The sequence below is a fragment of the Macrobrachium rosenbergii genome, chromosome 4 (genome assembly GCF_040412425.1).
Source record: "Macrobrachium rosenbergii isolate ZJJX-2024 chromosome 4, ASM4041242v1, whole genome shotgun sequence".
NCBI classification, from domain to species: domain Eukaryota; kingdom Metazoa; phylum Arthropoda; class Malacostraca; order Decapoda; family Palaemonidae; genus Macrobrachium; species Macrobrachium rosenbergii.
This window is the reverse complement of record NC_089744.1, coordinates 76,116,017-76,131,016: the sequence shown is the minus strand read 5'-3', so window position 1 is coordinate 76,131,016 and position 15,000 is coordinate 76,116,017.

Genomic DNA, 15,000 nt, shown 5'->3' with positions numbered 1-15,000 from the left:
AGTCTCAGTAGTTTTTAAGAGCTGAGGGCGGACAGGAAAAGTGCTGACTGAAAAATGTGCGGACGGACAGACAAAGCCGGCACAATAGTTTTCTTTTCAGAAAACTAAAACTTTTACAGAATAACTACATACAACTTAATGGGTCTTAGTTATCGACCACGCAAGTAATCTTTTTAGTTATGAAAAGGCTTATTATAATATTATCCACTTTTATTCTACTTTTATTCTACTAATAATTACATTTCAATAGATAATCGATAATCTATATTTTATTGGATAGTTGATTACTTAAAAGATTATCGCTTAAAGTGTTGATCACATTACTTTATTTATTTTACAGGCATTTTCTCTAACGTCTGGAGAAATTATACAACATTATTTTCGTTTTCATTAACTGTTGTTTTAAGTTTTCTGTCGAAGAAAACTATTGTGCCTGCTTTGTCAGCCCGTCCGCACTTTTTTCTGTCCGCACTTTTTCTGTCCGCCCTCGGGTCTTAAAAACTACTGAAGCTAGAGGGCTGCAAATTGGTATGTTGATCACCCACTCTCCAATTATCAGACATACCAAATTGCAACCCCCTAGCATCAGCAGTTTTTATTTTATTTAAGGATAAAATTAGCCATAATCGTGCTTCTGGCAACGGTATAGGATAAGGCCACCATCGAGCCGTTGTTAAAGGTTCATGGGCCACGGCGCATACAGCCGAAGAAACTTCGGCGCAATTTTTACTTGTTCTTTCGTTTCCAAGCGATTTTCTTCCCGGTCGCGTTATTCTGAACTTTTATCGGCGTCTAAACCCTGCTGATGAAATATGCAAAGAATTCCCTTGAACTCGGCTGTGCCTTTGGGCAATATGAAAAATATCGGCAAATTTCACACACTTTCCGGTCACAGAATTGCCTATCTATAGATAATTTATATCCATATATATTTCTCGACAACATGGCGTTTAATATCACCGATGGTCGAATGATATTCATCAAAGGGAGAATGGACACTTCATGCATCTTCCAAGTCATCTGGAAAATGTACGAAGCAGTTATGTAACTTCTAAGGCATTACAGAACTTCAAGTTGCAGAACTTCAAAGGAGTTCTGTAACTTCTTTGATAGTTTTGGTGAAGTCTTTGGCACTTTTTTTTTTGCGCATGCGCTCTGCTTCTCTCGCACTATTTTTTTATGGAGTGTTCATCGCACGCGCTTGGCTTTTTGTTTTTCCTCTATTTTCCTTTATGAGGAGTTTATTATTCCATTCCAATACAGAAACGAAAACCCCAAAAGCTCTAAAGGTGAGATTCCTGCAGTTATCCGAACTAGGCTTAGTTTTCCATCCTTGCAGGAGTTCAGTTACGTGTAGGACATTGGTTCTCAAACGGGGGTAATGAAGCCGTTTCTTTGAGGGAATGGGCGGGTAACGAGGCACTTTCTTACATGTGAAATGCATCAGAAATCAGGCATTCCAATATTTTTCTTTCCTTTATATTATAACTTAACAGAACTGAAGAGGAACGGGGTAGAGGTAATGGTGATCTATCACAACACTGCCCCGGGGGGTAACGATGCCAAAAATTTTGAGAACCACCGGTGTAGGATATCGTAGTACAATATGTTAATAGTAAACGAAGAAACCTTAATCAGTTCTAAATGAAAGTTTTGGATGGGAGCGAAACACTGTCAAACAATTATAACCGAAGTTCCAAGAAGAAAGGGAAAAAAATTAATAAAAGTTTTAAGTGGATACAGAAGTATCCGATAAAGTTTTTAAACGATATTTTAAAACTGAGATAAAACTATTAAACAATTGTAGCCTATTGTAAGTTACCCCCGACATTTCACCTTCATTGGACGCAAAAAATCTCTTCCTTTGGTCGCAAAAGGTCTTGAGAACCTTTCCACCAATAAACAAATATTGTCGAATCAAATATTCATCACTGTAACTGCTACTGATAAAAAAAGTAATCTATTCATTTTCTAATAACAAAGCTACACACACAAGAATAATCTCGATAACTGAAGACCAGCAATACGGGTCAAACCAGGTTAAGGGGAAACAAAGTCTACCCACTCCTCAGTCAAACAGTACCAGAGTCCTATGTTAGGTTAAGATGCAGCCCTGCATGCTATTACAGGTCAGCTTAAGACTGATGATGATGGAGGTGGAGGGGGATTAATAGGAGAGGGTTGATGGGGATGGGGGTGTCTCTGATGTCTGTTTCCGTAGTTTAGAATAATTCAGAGAAGATTAGATTAGAACGTAAACCTTATAATTACTCTCGCCATATATTCGGGCATTATAATTCGTTTTGTAATACTTACTAATTACATATATGAACCACTTTTTGTTCCCAGCTGTTCATCTTATATACCTTGACTTATGTTAATTAATTCAGTATCAAATTATTCTTGGTTATATTATTTGAACTTGGCAAAAGTTCAGAGCCTTCCCAATTAATGGCATGGTTAAACTCAAATGTTAAAACCAGTGGTTTGGTACGTTCTTGTAAATACTGTACTTACGTTGTTTTATTTTGGTCGAAAGACCTATATCTGACCGTACAATAGACTTTTAAGTTCAATATTAAAAAAAAATATATAAAAGCAATATAGAGAAATTTCTAGAGAAATGTTAATCATAATTGTTTGGGGCGTTCGAAAGACAATAAAATAAATAAAAACATGAAAGTATAAACACAATTAAGTTAAATTCTCCGGAATGGTTGCTAAGGGCAATATCAGGACATCTGAATATTAAAAAGGTTCCATTTTATTATTTTTTTTAGTATTATGTAGAACTAAGATAATGGAACGCAAAGGTACAGTAACTCTCAATAGGTAAGACTATTTTGAGAAAATAAATACCATCTTGTGCGAATTTGAGTTTATTGGTGTTCCCACTTTTCAGAACATTTTTAAATCAGAAAGCAGAATTAACAGGTTTATATTTAAAACACCTGAAGACATATATAATTAATAAACGTACATATTCGGGTCCTGGTTCATCTGGTTAGTCTTCTGGGGTATTATATGCCACAGCTAAAGTACATAAAGACATTTCCCTTAAGCCTTCTCTCGGCCTCATAAAATAGTCCTAGTCATAAATCAGGTGAACATTTAGCTCCATTATCACAGCCTTCCCGGGAAAACTAATGTACTCTTCCTAACTCCATCATGTTTGCCAGAGATGTTATTACCCTGGGCCTTAATTATTGGCTTGACGTTGTCCCTCTGAGTTTGCTAATGTACCACTGCAGGCAAGGATACAGGTTGTTTTATTAAAAACTAGTTCACAAACCTAGTTTTCTTTATTATGATTTTGATGAAGAGGTTTTGTCAAATTTAACGAAATTAGTTGTGCAGGACACATGTATTTGTTTATTTTATGGAAAACTTTTATAAACAAATCAAAGATGGTGTTCTAAGATCTCTTGTGAGTCAACCATTGGTAAATATTTTTGCCAGCTGAGGAAACTATTTAATAACTTGTTGACTAGAACGCTGTCCCATGTATTCTCTTTCAAACTAAAATACTGTTGAACTATTTTTCAAGCTTCCAATAACCTCCACCTGCAAAATAATTCTATTTTAGAGCATGCAAACGCTGAATGTTTACTCGTTTTTGATGTTTTAATCACTAGCTCCGACCAACACTTTTCCATTTCCATCTCTCGCGAACAAACTTGTACCGATCTTTGTTTTAATTTTTACAGTTCAGCATTTTTCTCTGTTTAAAATCAACAAAATGTTTCCATTCTTGCGCAGAGCCTTTCCTCTTTATGTTCTGACTGATTTTGATTATACAAAGGATAGTATTTCTCGGAGAATATTTTCATATTAACGGCTATTCAAAACTGTATTTAACAAATACCTGCAGGATTATTTCAATAGTAAATTTCAAATGGAAATTCCTGTGTTGATTGTACCTAAATTTAATTATTTTGCTTCTTTCACTTCAATCTTTTTAATGATAATAATAATAATAATAATAATAATAATAATAATAATAATAATAATAATAATAATAATAATAATAATCTCACAAGCGCATGAGTCACTACTATATACTTACACTTACACTATTGTGGATCTTCACCAATAATAATAATAATAATAATAATAATAATAATAATAATAATAATAATAATAATAATAATAATAATTATAAAAATTCCATAAATGCATGAGTCACTTATATATATTCAAGCTGACACCATTGTGGATTCTTCAGCAATAATAATAATAATAATAATAATAATAATAATAATAATAATAATAATAATAATAATAATAATAATAATAATAATAAACGCATGACTCACTAATATATATTTACACTGACACTACTGTGGATCTTCACCAATAATAATAATAATAATAATAATAATAATAATAATAATAATAATAATAATAATAATAATAATAATAATAATAATTTATAAAATCTTATAAATGGATGAGTCTCTTGTCTATATTCAAACTGACACCATTCTGGATTCTTCAGCAATAATAATAATAATAATAATAATAATAATAATAATAATAATAATAATAATAATAATAATAATAATAATTCATAAAAATCTCATAAATTCATGAGTCACTTATATACAAACTGACAGATTATTAACTTGCAATAATTTACTAATTGTAATAATAATAAGACGGTTCTTAATAATAATTGGTTTATATAATATAATAATAATAATAATAATATATATATATATATATATTATTAAATATTTATATATATATAAACGGTTATAGGAACAATTGGTTTATATATATATATATATATATATATATATATATATATATATATATATATATATATATATATATATATATATATATATATATATATATATATATATATATATATATATATATATATATATATATATATATATATATATACATATATATTCAGAGACACTTTTCTTGGCATTTTGCGCTCTTTAAAGATTATAAAAATAATTGCTCAAGATGAAATCAATGAAATAATTTAATTTTCTCTGCAATAAGGCAAAACATTAAACTAAATTGCATTGTGGGGTCAGCCATAGAACTAGACAACAAAAGTCAATATTGTATTTCGTGTGAAAATAAAATTATTTTAAAACTGCGTGATTCTTTGATGAAAACTAACCCCTCTCTCTCTCTCTCTCTCTCTCTCTCTCTCTCTCTCTCTCTCTCCTAATTCTAGACTGATTAGTGACTCAGACTTCCTCAGCAGTTTTCTTAGAGGTTAAAACGTTACTTCATTCCTGGAAGGCCTTTCCTGGTCACCTAGTATTCATACATACCAAAACACACATACACCTTACTTTCTCTCTCTCTCTCTCTCTCTCTCTCTCTCTCTCTCTCTCTCTCTCTATATATATATATATATATATATATATATATATATATATATATATATATATCGATATACATACTGTATATATATGTATATATATATACATAGATAAATCTATACATATATATATATATATATATATATATATATATATATATATATATATATATATATATATATATATATATATATATATATATATAGTAAAATCTAACGTTCGATAAAAATACCCTGCAAAACCGTCACTACATTCCATTAAATAAAAAAAAATTTAACACACAACACTATATTCCTATTTCTAGCATCATCAACATATAAACAATAAACTATCAAAGTATTCTGCCCAATACCCAAGTCCAAAATATCATATGGTATACAAATGGCAACTCACAATTATTAGAGAAGCTCTCTAGAAGTGTTTACGAGGTAGGAGGTGGGACGAGAGACACACCAGGTGTGGGAGAAACCGGACCAAAGGAAAACTTGAGAGAGAGAGAGAGAGAGAGAGAGAGAGAGAGAGAGAGAGAGAGAGAGAGAGAGAGGGGGGGTGTTGTCTGCTGGTTGGCAGGGAATAAGGAGGAGGGGAGCAGTAGCAGGAGTCCGACGGTACGGTACATTTCATGGATACTGAAACACTGCACAGTAACAAACCTTTAGAGTATTTTCTTATTTGTTACGACATAAGGTAAATTTTCATTTAGACAAAATATTTATATTGTATACATGGATTCGTATATGAAGGAGGAATGCTGGCACAGGACAGTGTTATATAATTTAATATAACTTGATTAGAACTAATGACATCGCTAATCTCTTTCTTTGTTTCCTACTAATCTCTGTTACTTCTGCCAAATGAATACCATTCCTTTGGAAGCGTAAATTTCACATCAATGGCCCCGTGGTGGGCTTGTTCCATATGGATGGGATTCATCTTCTGAATAATAATAATAATAATAATAATAATAATAATAATAATAATATAACGGAAAGAGAAACCCACAAGATTCCTGTGTATAACTTGTTTACTTGTAAATATTTACATGTAACTTGAATCTCGAGTACTTTCAGGTCCTATAACTGTGACCCTTTTTCAAGAGATGTGAAGGTTGTCAGGCTGGTTCAAGGCCCAGCAATCTTCTGGAACTTCTTCTCCCTGTGCTGTCATTTTATGATGGCTGTCCTGGTTTCCATTCTCTTGAGAGTTGTTAATCTCCTCCTGTCGGTCTCATATCCTGAGCTGATGGTCAGTGGGATTAACCATTGTGGTAAGTGAGTGGTCACCATCGGTCTGTTGGGCAGGAGACCTAACCTCTAGGTCAGAAGGGTCGATCTTAGCTTATTTTAATATTAAAGCTCGGCTTATGGGATTACCACAAGGGTTAATCCCACTGACCATCAGTTCAGGATATCAGACCGACAGGAGGGGATTAACAACTCTCAAGAGAATGGGAACCAGGGCAGCCATCATATAAATGACAGCACGGGAAGAAGTCCCAGAAGATTGCTGGGCCTCGAACCAGTCTGACCACCTTCACATCTCTTGGAAAAGGGTCACAGTTAGGATCTGAAAGTACTCGAGATTCAAGTAATATGTGTTAATATTTACAAGTAAACAAGTTATACAAAGGAATCTTGTGGGTTTCTCTTTCCATCTTCAGAAGAAAACTGAAAGAAGTTTTTGTCTGGTTAATAATAATAATAATAATAATAATAATAATAATAATAATAATAATAATAATATACCCTATGTTACTTCTTCCAAATGAATACCATGTTCTTTGGAAGCTTAAATCTCAAGTCACTGGCCCCTATGGTAGGCTTGCTCCATATGGATATGGTTCATCTTCTGAATAATAATAATAATAATAATAATAATAATAATAATAATAATAATAATCCGCAATAATATAGTAAACTATATTATTATGTATTATAGTTTACTATATAATCGTGGATTTTTGTTGCACAGATTGTTTTTCACGAAATTGTGAATTTCTTAGCAATAATAATAATAATAATAATAATAATAATAATAATAATAATAATAATAATAATAACACAGATACAACGAATCTATACACCCGAATTCTCCCTATGAACTCAGCTCCACAATAAACTCTGATAAATCGGCTTTTAAGCAAAGAAGATGAAACACGACCAAAGGAAAACAGACCAGTAGTTATTATGCTCAGATTTCAGCCTTTGGAGAGGGCAATTAACATACAGGGGAGGATGGACTGCGCGTAGGTCTTTATATAGTCAATTCTACGGCCGGAATTAAGCCAGTGGCTTACCAAGGCATTATTTGTAAGACCCTTTGAGACTGCAGCATTCTTTTGGTCATTCTATTATGCATTTAGATTTGACCATACTAAAGTAAATTGCTTTCTCGACATGGGATATTATATAATGAAGATATTTTTCAAGATATATTTCTAAATATTTTTCATGATATTTCACAATGCATCGTTATACCGAAGTCGCGCAATGTTATTTTCTTTTAGAAATCGGAAATGACATACATATACCCCTCGGTAATGAAAATGGAAAATGCAGGGGATTTTATATCTCTGGACTAAAGTGAAAAGCAATATGGGAGTGATATACCAGTAGGTTTTCTGAATATGAAACATTGAAATTCGCCTGGGCTTCTAGATAGTAAAGCATCTAAGTAATGCTTAATATTGCTCTTTTACTTCTTCTTTAGTTGGAAATTTTATGGGAGAGATAAAGAAAAGCTGACCGCAAGAATTCCCTAAGGGTAAACATTTTCTTTTAGAATTCCCGAGACATCGTCCACACAAACACACACACATACACACACACACACATGCACACACACAGACCCACACACACACATATATATATATATAGTATATACATATATACATATACAGTATATATATAAACATATATTTAAATATATATATATATATATATATATATATATATATATAAATATAATATATATATATATATATATATATATATATATATATATATATATATATACTATTTGGAATAAAACTTCAAATAAATATTTGGAGAAAGTAAGAACATTGTTCATTTTAAACCCAAACACTTGGTCACACATTTTCCCACTGAATATTTATGATAATTAAACAAACATGTAAAAATACAATAATGGTTAGTAATGGCTCCGAACATAAGAGCAAACAAACCTCTGGTTTGATGTTCGGGTCACAGCAACTAATTTATCAAGAGGGCAAATCAGGAATTATGAGGTTTTTATATGAGTCTTATAAATCTCATTAGGAAAAAGTAGCAGCTGCATCCAGGCTTTTAATTATTGTTCCATGGCTTGATTTTACACATGGTCACCTTATTATTTTCAGGAATTTTTACACCGCAAACTTCAAATAAATATTTGGAGAAATATAAGAACATTGTTCATTTTAATCCAAAACACTTGGTCACACATTTTCCACTATATTCTGTTTGTAATTTATATGATAATCAAACAAACATGTAAAAATACAATAATGGTTATCTATATGGCTCCGAACAAAAGAGTCCAAATCAAACCTCTGGTTTGATGTTCAAGAAAGCTTGTAACTTTTTCTGAATAAAAAGTTAGATTTTACATTTGAATGAGATCTTTTAGTAATTCTACTAATGCACAGAACAATTGTTATTTTCAGGAATTCTTATATATATATATATATATATATATATATATATATATATATATATATATATTTATATATATATATATATATATACATACATACATACATATATATATATATATATATATATATATATATATATATATATATATATCCATATATATGTATATATATATATATATATATATATATATATATATATATATATATATATATATATATATATATATATATATATATATATATATATAATGGCCATATATTTGTCCTTTATATATGCTTAGCTGATGTGACAGCATATGTGCTTTTACGTTCTTTGCCAAAAACAAAACTTGCACTCAGAAACACGACACATTTATTTAGCTTTAACTTCAGCGACACCAGGTCATGTCCGGGACGGTTCAAAAAATATATATATTTTTTCGAGTATAATGACGCATGACTCTTTTCTGCTTGCCACCACAGTCTTTATTTCATTTTACCCACATACATTGCCAGTTGAAGCGTTATAACACGGTTTGTGAAAATAATAATGCTGCGTTGGATATTAGTTAATTATTCCGCGGAATAGGGAAAACGCTTTACTGAATGTTTTAGTCTTTGTTGATTTTATTAATAGAGCTTGCATATTCATTAGCAAGAGAGGGGATTATATGAAACATTTCATTAAAGAGTGTTAAGAGATTTCAAAAACGAGCCCATTGCTATGACCATTACATAATGAAGTAATATTATAATAAAAATTATACATTTCATTAAAAATATATGAAAAAATCTAGTGAATTAATGATATGTACAAACATAACTGAAGAAAATGAAGACACTGAAGTATATAGGACACCACAGTGACATTTTGAAGAAAGAGAAAACGCTTATTCCTGATACACAGTAATTATTATGAAAAAAAGTTATATAAATAATTAGAAACGAATGAAAAAATCTCACGAAATAATGGAATATACTAACAGAACTGTGAGAAATGGAGGTACTGAAGCGTATAGGGCACCACACTGAAGGTTTTAAAATACCAATGAATGAAGTAGTATAAAAAAAACATTATAATAACGGGTATGAAAAATAACTATAATGAAATGATCATATATGGTAACAGCGGCGCGAAAGGTGAAGATACTGAAATGGAAAAAAAAAAAAATTCAAGACACCACACTGACGCTTCTAAATAGTTAAGAAACGTAGCAGACGATTCCAGATTCCAGGTGTCCCTAAGCCAAATCACGGGAATGCTGGGGTTCGGGTAAGCTCACCGAAATGTGGAGGAACAAGAAGCTTTGGGGAATATCCGACAGGTGAGCTGAGCGGGGCTCGTGGCGAGGAATTTACCTGCCAGTGCTGATTAAGATTCAGGTGGGTTAAAGACGAGAGGAGGTGGGAAACAGTAGAGGCCGTGAGACCTGCGAAGAACGCACGTGACACGGCTGATTAAGCTGCTGTCACGACGAGCCTGGGGTAGGAATATGGTTCGGTAAGTCAATGGAGGAGTAACCAAATGCATTAAAAAAATACTCATTGAAGCATGAGTCTTAAATGGAGAAACAAATCCCGCAGTTATGTAGAGCTTTGTTTTTAAATACTTGTACCCATACAAAACTGGGGATTTATTTCTCCATGTAAGACTTATGCTACGATGAGTATTTTTTAATGCCTTCTATAATAATATGTCTTTATGAACTAGGAAACTGGAGAAATAATTTGCACTTAGTTTTGTCTTACTTCTTTTATAAAATGGAGTTTACATATTCATTAGCAAAAGAGGGGATTATATCAAGGCTGTATTTTTCAATACATGTACCAATACATAACCGTGGATTTGCTTCTCCATTTAAGACTCATGTTACTATAAGTGTTTTTAAAGTCTTTATGAACTATGAAATATGGGAAATAATTTCCCCTTAGCTTTTCCTCACTCAGCCAGTCTATAATCGAGTATTAATCTAATTAAGTGCTCAACCTGTATTTTTTGACGGTAAAATGAAGGCATCCGTGAAAATTCACCAATAGTTTTCTCATCTCAGGCAAAACACGCAACCACGTGACAAAACTTTTGTGTATTCAAAACGGTAGCCTATAAGGCAATGACAATACAGTAAAAACAAGTAAACAATGCATCGAAGTTTCTTCGGCGCAGTCGAGTTTTCTGTACAGCCGATACAACGTATAATCGTTGGTCTTGGTATAATTGTGTATGAGCCGCGACCCATGAAACTTTAACCACGGCCCAGTGGTGGCCTATCCTACATCGTTGCTAGAAGTACGATTATGGCTAACTTTAATTCTAAATCAAATAAAATAAAAACTACTGAGTCTAGAGGGCTGCAATTTGGTATGTTTGATGGCTGGAGGGTGGCTGATCAACATACCAATTTGCACCCCTCTAGCTTCAGTAGTTTTTAAGACCTGAGGGCGGACAGAGAAAGTGCGGACAGACAGACAAAGCCGTCACAATAGTTTCCTTTTACAGAAAACTAAATTCCTGAAGTCATGAAGCTTACACAGATGTATTTCAGGAAAATAGGAGTGAAAAAAAGGTGAAACAGGAATGTGTTAAATAGCTTCTGTAAATCTGTTATGAAGTGAGATTATTAAAGGTCAACCGGCAAACGTATTTTAATACCAGTGAAAGTTTGTGGGAAAATGTAATAGGTAGTAAAAACACATATATAAAAAAGTTAATACAAGTTAGAGAAGGGAGAAAGAAAGAACGAACTTTATAAGTTATGAATTGTCGCAGCCATGAAAATACTAGGTACCAAAATAGTCACTACACATATACAGCTAAAAATGTAGAGCACTTTGAAGTTTCTGAGAATATATACTTTTTTTTTATTCGCCACTGGAACGAATTTCAGACCGCCTTCGTTATTTTTTTTAACCTGAATCCCACAGTCATATCTTGTACATGCAGCCCTTCCACTTTTTTTTTTTTATTTTTATTCTTTTATAGATAAAAAAAAAAAATTTCTCTACCTCACTACTTTTAGGGAGCTTCAGCTGAGGTTTCCAGAATTTCCATTTATTCCTACAGGTGGAGTCGATTCGCAAAAGTACTTTTGTATTCCTTCAGTGCTGAAAACAATAAAATTTTCCGGTATATCTTACGCATATCTTACAAATCTTTTATGCTGTTTCATTCTATTTTCCAACGTTTTTCCAGTTTGACCAACATGCAAGCTATCACGAGACTTACGTGGAAACTGGTATACACATAGCCAATCACCACATCTTAAATCAAACGCAGAACACCGTAATCCAATTAGTCTTTAGTAGCTTGAACCAACTGCAAAGAAGAGATAAAATCAAGAAATATAGTAATATAAATCCACCGAGATATCTAGAGGGAAGGAGCGTCGTCTCCCATCGTTCAGTTTTAATAGTTCCCCGTCTGTAATGAATTTTGGCTATAAATTTCTCCCTCGCGCTGGGACACAGGTGTAGGGTTGATTGGGAGGGAGAGTTTTCTGCTGTCAGTGGGAAATGCAGTTTGGAAATGTTGCGGAAACACGCCCAGTAAAATCATTGGTTTTAAGGGTTCAGTTTTCACAGGCAAAACGGATGTTTTTGCTTTCGTATGCTTGCTTTTTTTTAATTTTTGTTTTCGATTGTTCGTGTTTGCTTTCGGGCTGGGCATTCGCTTCGATGTTCCTGCTAACACTAAACTGAATTTATTCTGTTTCTTAATTGTCTGTAAATGTTCAATTATTCATAGATATCTGTCGTTATGGGAGAAGAAATATCGGAATTCACTTTTCTCTTATATATAAAAAGATCATCAATGTACCGTTAATTTTTCATATATTGACTCCGATGGATCCATTGTAATGTTAATAATTTATATACTGACTACGATGTATAAGTTAATGCCTTTTGGTTTTGCGAATATGATAGACAGACAGACAGAAAGAAAGATAGGTAGATCGATATATAGACTGGTAGATAGACAGATAGATACATACATACATACGAACATACATAGTCATTATAGTTAAACACTGAGAAAGCAGAAGTATATGGACAAAGGGCTACACCATGGAGAAAAAATAATAAAAAATTAACAGTATCTGGAAGACTGTAAAACAAGAAGACATATTCAGTATCATCAATAAAACATGTTCGGAAACTCTGACCCTAAATCTTGCTAAAGATATGAGGCCGAGGTAATTTATTCCCAGTGGAATCGTCGATATCTAGAAAATGATCTTCGTTTCCATTTCTTCAAGGCACTAGATAACCAGTGAAAGGGTTGTTCTGCTAAACGTAATTTCTTGTTTAGTATGATTAGTTACTGCCCCCAAATAGAATAACATAGCATTTGCTTCGTTTAAATAAGCCTCCTTAAGAGGGAGTGACGCCAGTGCACCTCATGTGGTGCACTGTAGGCATTACTTAAGGTTTTTGCTGCGTGCCTTCGGCCCCTGGCTGCAACCTCTTTCAATACTTTTACTGCACCTCCTTTCATATTCTCTTTCCTCCACCTTACTTTCCACCCTCTCCTGACAATCGATTTCGGAACTGCGAGGTTTTCCTCCTGCAACCCGAGAAGCTAAAAGAGTTCAGAGGTCTTTCTTCATTTATAACTAACTAACTCCTCCTGTTACGTTTATCAGAGCTTTTACCGTCAGTTTCCGTTTCGGTGCTGAATGACCTCATAGGTCCCAGGTTTTGGCCTAAATTCTGGATTCAGTTAAATTCCATTCTTTCGAAAAAAGCGTAGCCCATCTGTTCCTTTCAGTAATATTTTAATGAAGATCCACTTTCCTGACTTAATCATACAGATTTCTACATTATAATTTCTGCTCTTATAGTTCTCCAATTTCTTCTATAATCTTATTCCTCCATCACTTCACATATCCTAGCGGTGTTAATTTATACATAATACCATCTATATAAAAATTTATATCTAATTCTCGTACTTATATAATACACGAACAATCACTACGATCTCGATTAACTTTTATATAATTTATTCCTTTTATCCTTTTAATTTGGCCCCAGTTCCCACTTCCTTTCTTCTATCTTGCTGTTGCACCAAGCCCCGCACCTCCATTTGAACCGTTTCAATCGTCGAATGGCTGGAAGTACCTCGTTGCTTGTTTTTATAGTCAAATTTTCATCAGTCACTGCCATATTTTTCTTTGTATTTATTGTTCTTCTCTTAACTTTTGATCCTATCCAAATAAACATCCATAAAACTAAAACCTTCCTTTGAGACACGTACGATACGGAGGGGCAATATTTCCACCGTGTATCGATCCAGACCGGGTATTAGATGCAACATTAAATCTCAGACACAGATAAATCACGCGGATCCTCAACATCTGCTTCTAACACTACCCGAGGAATGATAATTCTTGTCCCAAACTTTTGTGACACTTTTTTTTCCTCCCCTTCTGCAGACAGAAATTTCGTATGGTCGTTTGTTATATTTTGTTTGGCCCCTCTTGTAATAGGTGGTATACTGTATATTGTTAATTGCTTGTTATTTAAAGTGTAATTTTTTTTAGATGGCTGTTGATAAAGATGAGTCCTCGCCTATATTCAAATTGTTGATGAATATTTATTTACTTACACAATTTTCTATACGTTTACACATTTTTCGATGTGTTTACACAACTTCATATTTGTTAAAACTTTTTTTATTCGTCTACACAATTTTCTATTTGATTATACAATTTTCTGTTCGTTTACACAATTTTCTATTTGATTATACAATTTTTAATTCGTTTATACAATTTTCTATTTTTTATAAAATTTTCTATTTGTTTACACAATTTCAATTCGTTAACACAATTTTCTATTTGTTTATATAATTTTTAAATCGTTTACACAGTTTTCTATTCTTTTGCACAATTTTCTATTTGTTTACACCATTTCAATTCGTTTACACAATTTTTCATTTGTTTACACAATTATCTATTTGTTTACGGAATTTTCTATTGGTTTCAAGTTTTCTGTTCATTTGCACATTTCCTATTTGTTTAT